At 40.7% G+C, this 8287-nt stretch overlaps 3 long non-coding RNA genes across 3 annotated transcripts; 2 read left to right on the forward strand and 1 right to left on the reverse strand.

The window, feature by feature from the left end:
- Window positions 1-1066: 1066 nt before the first annotated feature.
- On the reverse strand, window positions 1067-2709 carry LOC144785596 (uncharacterized). Its single transcript, XR_013601980.1, has 2 exons — window positions 2657-2709; window positions 1067-2371 (listed from the first exon to the last, which is right to left on the reverse strand). It is a non-coding gene; the product is annotated as an uncharacterized LOC144785596 (long non-coding RNA).
- Window positions 2710-2730: 21 nt separating this feature from the next.
- LOC144785597 (uncharacterized) lies at window positions 2731-3184 on the forward strand. Its single transcript, XR_013601981.1, has 2 exons — window positions 2731-2822; window positions 3108-3184. It is a non-coding gene; the product is annotated as an uncharacterized LOC144785597 (long non-coding RNA).
- A 501-nt stretch (window positions 3185-3685) lies between these two features.
- On the forward strand, window positions 3686-5640 carry LOC144785598 (uncharacterized). The gene is made up of 2 exons (XR_013601982.1): window positions 3686-5278; window positions 5564-5640. It is a non-coding gene; the product is annotated as an uncharacterized LOC144785598 (long non-coding RNA).
- Window positions 5641-8287: the final 2647 nt, after the last annotated feature.

Consider the following 8287-nt stretch of genomic DNA (forward strand, 5'->3'; position numbering starts at 1 on the left):
TGATTGATGCAATGCTTTTGCCCATGCCTCTAAATATGTGTTTTTATGCCTAGGAGGTTGTTTGCCCTAGAAGAGTGATGCTAGTGAGGTCATGGTGCCCTGCGTGATATTTACCTAAGGTGTTTTAGGATTACGTAGGTGGTGTTTACCTGTTACCAGTGAGTGCTGGTTGTGTGCTACATGTGCTAATTTTGGTACTACAGTTATGATATGTTCTACGTGCTAGTTCTAAAAGTGATTACTCCTGACAGCGGTCCAGGTGGCCCTGTCCCATGTAAATAATCCCCTCTACTTCTGCCCGTGCCCATGGCACCTTGTAAAGTATATGTTTATTATCTAATGTTTGTGGTATACTACAAAGACTATTTTTTATATATACCCTTGTGTGGAGTTTCCTTTGTGGTGGGCCTTGGGTGTTGTTGCTGGGTGCGCGCTCAAACGCTTTACACATCGCCTCTGAGATAAGCCTGACTGCTCGTGCCAAGCTACCAAGGGGGTGAGCAGGGGTTATCTTGGCGGGTAACTTCCTTGCCCTGACTAGAGTGGTGGTGTTTGCCTGGCTTTGGCGCAAGCCTCAGCCAACCAGAAATTCCCATTTCTAACACTAAGACTTTGCCAAATGTAATGCAGGTTAATCAATATATGTAATATTGATTTCTAAATCAACACCGTGCCCCCTTCCCCTCTTTAACTGTGTTCAACAGGTGGTGGAACTGCACGAATAAGAACATGGCAAGCATTAACAAAATACATAGCATGAGATGCACACCTATTGTAATCCTGAGTTTTGACATCTTTTAAACATTTGTTTTTTTGCCAGCGTGCAACACCTGCTTTGCGCTTCGTCTCATTGCGCTGTAACGTGACTAAACCCAAAGAAAGGAACCAATTTCAGTTCCGTCAGGCTGCACAGCCAATTCGAATCCAATGAATCAAATTTATTTGTTCACAACTATTTTCTTCTTAATTTCACCATATTTGTCATCCATTTTTATCTCTTATGTTCAATCCATTTTATCCAAATCGCGCTTGCCATCTGATTCCACAAAAACCACAGGAGTGTAAGTTGGGTTTCGCATGCCATGAATTTAATTCGGTCACCCAATGCATTTCGGGAAGTATATTTCCCTTCGTCAGGGGCATCTACAAATAAAAGTACATGTTTTATAATTTGACTTGCTTCATTTGTCTGATAAACATTTATATTAATCAGAAACCAAACTCAACATGTTTAAACTGCGATCTTCTTTGCTTAAACATATTTTTTACGCTCATTTACCCCGTGTCAAGAACCACTACCAAATGTCTTCCTAACTAACTCCTGCAAATGTATACCAACACATGTTCCCCCAGTTATTTGAAGCAGATTATTGTGCTCGAAAACGGTAAAACTGTAATTAAGTGCAACTTTCACTAGTGTTCACTCACCATGGCCTGCTCTTTAATTTTACAAAGTTCAATTCATCCTCTCAGTCCCGGCGTACAGAGACGCTCGAACCCCCTTCATGTGCGAGTAAAACATTACTGCTGAAAGCTTGCTCTTAGCCCTCCCCGTCTTTATCTGCAATCACCCATTTAATTAGTAACACATGTGAACGCCTGAAGCTCTAAACCAGTCCTCTTACTGGGTCTACTGAGTTTCACCATTTATCCGAACCCGATCTTCACTATATTTCCCAGAATGCCATATAATCACACTTCCCTTCATCCACTGGTATTCCGTTGATTATACTTTCTTTCAAAAACATGAGTTCCTTTGCAATCCTTTCATTCGGTAATTCGTTCTTGTAGAAAAAGTGATGACTCATTGTGAAATACTTTCCTCTTCGTCGTAGTTATTTCACTGAAGGAAACCCTGCTCCTGTGCATTTTCACCATCTGATGTGCTGATTTAATCACAGTTTTCCTGTTGGTAACTACCAATATTCTCGTGGGTGCAATCTCAGTTGAGACGAAAATATTCATACACTGAAAAATATATAGCATGAGATGCACACCTATTGTAATCCTGAGTTTTGACATCTTTTAAACATTTGTTTTTTTGCCAGCGTGCAACACCTGCTTTGCGCTTCGTCTCATTGCGCTGTAACGTGACTAAACCCAAAGAAAGGAACCAATTTCAGTTCCGTCAGGCTGCACAGCCAATTCGAATCCAATGAATCAAATTTATTTGTTCACAACTATTTTCTTCTTAATTTCACCATATTTGTCATCCATTTTTATCTCTTATGTTCAATCCATTTTATCCAAATCGCGCTTGCCATCTGATTCCACAAAAACCACAGGAGTGTAAGTTGGGTTTCGCATGCCATGAATTTAATTCGGTCACCCAATGCATTTCGGGAAGTATATTTCCCTTCGTCAGGGGCATCTACAAATAAAAGTACATGTTTTATAATTTGACTTGCTTCATTTGTCTGATAAACATTTATATTAATCAGAAACCAAACTCAACATGTTTAAACTGCGATCTTCTTTGCTTAAACATATTTTTTACGCTCATTTACCCCGTGTCAAGAACCACTACCAAATGTCTTCCTAACTAACTCCTGCAAATGTATACCAACACATGTTCCCCCAGTTATTTGAAGCAGATTATTGTGCTCGAAAACGGTAAAACTGTAATTAAGTGCAACTTTCACTAGTGTTCACTCACCATGGCCTGCTCTTTAATTTTACAAAGTTCAATTCATCCTCTCAGTCCCGGCGTACAAGCCTTTCAGCAGTAATGTTTTACTCGCACATGAAGGGGGTTCGAGCGTCTCTGTACGCCGGGACTGAGAGGATGAATTGAACTTTGTAAAATTAAAGAGCAGGCCATGGTGAGTGAACACTAGTGAAAGTTGCACTTAATTACAGTTTTACCGTTTTCGAGCACAATAATCTGCTTCAAATAACTGGGGGAACATGTGTTGGTATACATTTGCAGGAGTTAGTTAGGAAGACATTTGGTAGTGGTTCTTGACACGGGGTAAATGAGCGTAAAAAATATGTTTAAGCAAAGAAGATCGCAGTTTAAACATGTTGAGTTTGGTTTCTGATTAATATAAATGTTTATCAGACAAATGAAGCAAGTCAAATTATAAAACATGTACTTTTATTTGTAGATGCCCCTGACGAAGGGAAATATACTTCCCGAAATGCATTGGGTGACCGAATTAAATTCATGGCATGCGAAACCCAACTTACACTCCTGTGGTTTTTGTGGAATCAGATGGCAAGCGCGATTTGGATAAAATGGATTGAACATAAGAGATAAAAATGGATGACAAATATGGTGAAATTAAGAAGAAAATAGTTGTGAACAAATAAATTTGATTCATTGGATTCGAATTGGCTGTGCAGCCTGACGGAACTGAAATTGGTTCCTTTCTTTGGGTTTAGTCACGTTACAGCGCAATGAGACGAAGCGCAAAGCAGGTGTTGCACGCTGGCAAAAAAACAAATGTTTAAAAGATGTCAAAACTCAGGATTACAATAGGTGTGCATCTCATGCTATATATTTTTCAGTGTATGAATATTTTCGTCTCAACTGAGATTGCACCCACGAGAATATTGGTAGTTACCAACAGGAAAACTGTGATTAAATCAGCACATCAGATGGTGAAAATGCACAGGAGCAGGGTTTCCTTCAGTGAAATAACTACGACGAAGAGGAAAGTATTTCACAATGAGTTATCACTTTTTCTACAAGAACGAATTACCGAATGAAAGGATTGCAAAGGAACTCATGTTTTTGAAAGAAAGTATAATCAACGGAATACCAGTGGATGAAGGGAAGTGTGATTATATGGCATTCTGGGAAATATAGTGAAGATCGGGTTCGGATAAATGGTGAAACTCAGTAGACCCAGTAAGAGGACTGGTTTAGAGCTTCAGGCGTTCACATGTGTTACTAATTAAATGGGTGATTGCAGATAAAGACGGGGAGGGCTAAGAGCAAGCTTTCAGCAGTAATGTTTTACTCGCACATGAAGGGGGTTCGAGCGTCTCTGTACGCCGGGACTGAGAGGATGAATTGAACTTTGTAAAATTAAAGAGCAGGCCATGGTGAGTGAACACTAGTGAAAGTTGCACTTAATTACAGTTTTACCGTTTTCGAGCACAATAATCTGCTTCAAATAACTGGGGGAACATGTGTTGGTATACATTTGCAGGAGTTAGTTAGGAAGACATTTGGTAGTGGTTCTTGACACGGGGTAAATGAGCGTAAAAAATATGTTTAAGCAAAGAAGATCGCAGTTTAAACATGTTGAGTTTGGTTTCTGATTAATATAAATGTTTATCAGACAAATGAAGCAAGTCAAATTATAAAACATGTACTTTTATTTGTAGATGCCCCTGACGAAGGGAAATATACTTCCCGAAATGCATTGGGTGACCGAATTAAATTCATGGCATGCGAAACCCAACTTACACTCCTGTGGTTTTTGTGGAATCAGATGGCAAGCGCGATTTGGATAAAATGGATTGAACATAAGAGATAAAAATGGATGACAAATATGGTGAAATTAAGAAGAAAATAGTTGTGAACAAATAAATTTGATTCATTGGATTCGAATTGGCTGTGCAGCCTGACGGAACTGAAATTGGTTCCTTTCTTTGGGTTTAGTCACGTTACAGCGCAATGAGACGAAGCACAAAGCAGGTGTTGCACGCTGGCAAAAAAACAAATGTTTAAAAGATGTCAAAACTCAGGATTACAATAGGTGTGCATCTCATGCTATATATTTTTCAGTGTATGAATATTTTCGTCTCAACTGAGATTGCACCCACGAGAATATTGGTAGTTACCAACAGGAAAACTGTGATTAAATCAGCACATCAGATGGTGAAAATGCACAGGAGCAGGGTTTCCTTCAGTGAAATAACTACGACGAAGAGGAAAGTATTTCACAATGAGTCATCACTTTTTCTACAAGAACGAATTACCGAATGAAAGGATTGCAAAGGAACTCATGTTTTTGAAAGAAAGTATAATCAACGGAATACCAGTGGATGAAGGGAAGTGTGATTATATGGCATTCTGGGAAATATAGTGAAGATCGGGTTCGGATAAATGGTGAAACTCAGTAGACCCAGTAAGAGGACTGGTTTAGAGCTTCAGGCGTTCACATGTGTTACTAATTAAATGGGTGATTGCAGATAAAGACGGGGAGGGCTAAGAGCAAGCTTTCAGCAGTAATGTTTTACTCGCACATGAAGGGGGTTCGAGCGTCTCTGTACGCCGGGACTGAGAGGATGAATTGAACTTTGTAAAATTAAAGAGCAGGCCATGGTGAGTGAACACTAGTGAAAGTTGCACTTAATTACAGTTTTACCGTTTTCGAGCACAATAATCTGCTTCAAATAACTGGGGGAACATGTGTTGGTATACATTTGCAGGAGTTAGTTAGGAAGACATTTGGTAGTGGTTCTTGACACGGGGTAAATGAGCGTAAAAAATATGTTTAAGCAAAGAAGATCGCAGTTTAAACATGTTGAGTTTGGTTTCTGATTAATATAAATGTTTATCAGACAAATGAAGCAAGTCAAATTATAAAACATGTACTTTTATTTGTAGATGCCCCTGACGAAGGGAAATATACTTCCCGAAATGCATTGGGTGACCGAATTAAATTCATGGCATGCGAAACCCAACTTACACTCCTGTGGTTTTTGTGGAATCAGATGGCAAGCGCGATTTGGATAAAATGGATTGAACATAAGAGATAAAAATGGATGACAAATATGGTGAAATTAAGAAGAAAATAGTTGTGAACAAATAAATTTGATTCATTGGATTCGAATTGGCTGTGCAGCCTGACGGAACTGAAATTGGTTCCTTTCTTTGGGTTTAAGCATTAACAAAAGACATCAAGTGGCTGCCAAATGGTGTGTAAATTTGTCATAGTGTAATTTAGCTTGTTCTCATCCTCATCATCTCTTAGTTGGTGGACCAGTCCCGCTGTGATGAGCAAGCTACGAGCACCAATGAGTAAATGTGTATTATTGATTTACTCCCAGATTACATTAAGTGTGGTTTTGGTTGCAAATAGCTGATGTGGCAATATGGTTTCTGAGAATTTGCATCACTCTGTCAGAGAGACCTTCGAGGCACAAGTTGATATAAAAGATAACGGAAGCCATATCCGGAAGTAAAAGTCATCCATAGTGCATAACAGGCTGTGCTCAGTGATTACAGAAAGAGTTGCATTGTGTCATCACTGTCTACACTCATTCATGCATCCACCAAGCAAGGTCCGACACCCACAAATACCCATAAGTGAGGGGAATACGTTTGGACAATGAATGCAGATTTCGCTTTCTTGGTAGTAGAGCACAGTGCATGAACAGGTGAGTGGACCAGTGGAGAGGTGCTTGTGGGCTCGACCTATGTTATAACCTGCAGAGGGATTTTACTTTGGGGACAGTGCGAAGCCGAGAGGACAGGCAGCTGGTTCTGCTTTGGAGGTGTTATACACCCATTCAATGTTTTCCTGAGTATTAAAGTGAATTTTATTGAGTCAGCTCATGTACAAACCTTCATTTATGAGGTTGGAGTCTCTGCATCACTTTACGCGTATGTGTGCACTGGTATGGGGTAGGTTCTGTGCATCTTCTAGTTTGAATCTAATTTAGCTTCTAAGGACACAAGCGAGCGGTGCTGCTTTTGGAAGACAAAGCATTTCCTGGTTGCCCAATCCTAAAGATCTGCCTCTGGCTTCCTGAAAGAATCAGAATCCACAGGAAGGTTCTCTGCCTCACCTACAAATTCTACACCAATCCATCCATGCAACAAAGAATCCCCTTAAACACCATACAAAAACATCCGGATGCACCAAACTCCTCCTCAGCTCCACCCTGCACCCTCCTGCGTAAGTAGCAATAACAAACGCCATGAACGCAAGACTGGCAAAATAAATGCGAGCTCTCGCCATCTTATCCTCGAGCCAGGTACAGGGATCAGGGACAGGAAGAGGTTGGGGTACAATGGTCATATCTACATTTAAATGCAGTCCACCCCTTGAAAAGGGGATAGGAAAGGGCTAGTTTATGCAGTAAACTCCTATACCCTCATTTGGCGCCCCTCAGACCAGCTGCAAAGCATCATGTTACCCCCACAGAGAAGACGACGGAATCATCGAGTGTTCTGTCCAATGGTAGCACGCGTTCATTCAGCCTTACAAAGGTCGCTGGACAGACAGCAAGTTGGTTTGCACTGTGCTTTACACGCCACATATGCAAAAAACACAATGAGAAGTTAAGCTTACAAAGGTGCAGAAATTATATTTAGTCCTAATATACGAGTAAACCCAGCACAATGCTAGAAACCAAACACGTCTGCCCCGTTAGAGTAATTCTTTATTTTTTGTAATTAATATTTGTTTCCTGTGTACAAACCAGAACGCAACATTGTGAAGAGGGCACGCAGTGCATTGTACAAACAAAATATTTTTTATGAATTAACATTTACACGAAGTTGAGGAGGGGGTATGTAACTATCTATAATCTGACTTAATAACAACAGCTAAAACCAGAGGATTTCGTGGGCACTTCTGTAAAATCGCGGCATTTTTGTGAAATCGTGGAGGGCCTGACTGTAGTTGGTCCATGCTGCTTCCTCCAGAAACTGAAGAAAAGGGAAGTGATGTATCGGACCACCAGCCAACAATGAGCGACATAACAACAGCAAGCCAAGATTCCACCTATGGCAACCAACAAAACAAAGAGTAAAAAAGGAGTTTCAGTAGTGATACTAATTACTTGATGCCTCGTAGAGGCAGCGCATGCGCTGCTCTATGCGAGACCTAAAAATAGCCACTTGTAGGAAAGTATCCAGGTAGCCAGTAATGTAGGTTGCAAAAAGAAGGTTTATTGTTTAAGATAAATCTCAATTACAGGTAATAGGTAAGATTGTAAATGCCCCACAAGGTAAATGCCCACTCTCTCCAACTGACATTCATCCACAGCAGGCAATGACCAGCATTCCATTACATCACACTCACACTGGCTGAGCAGCAGGGAATTGGTACATAAGAAGAGGATGCTTAGCAACAATTCAAGTCACGGTGTCCACCTCAATGTTTTGGAAGTTGATGAAGACAGGGCCAAGGCGGTTTCCTGCATGCACTTGGGGCCATTGACGTGTTGGGGGAGGGGCAGGATCCTGAGGTCATGTATGAGGTTGCTGAAATTGGTGCTCGACTGGTCCTATAGGAGAAATTCTAGGTTGGCACGCAGGATGAAAGCGTTAGATTCTAGCATCCAGGGGACAATAAGGTTGGAGAGGGTTGTTCTGAAGTTG

The sequence above is a fragment of the Lissotriton helveticus genome, chromosome 10 (genome assembly GCF_964261635.1).
Source record: "Lissotriton helveticus chromosome 10, aLisHel1.1, whole genome shotgun sequence".
Classification (NCBI taxonomy): Eukaryota; Metazoa; Chordata; class Amphibia; order Caudata; family Salamandridae; genus Lissotriton; species Lissotriton helveticus.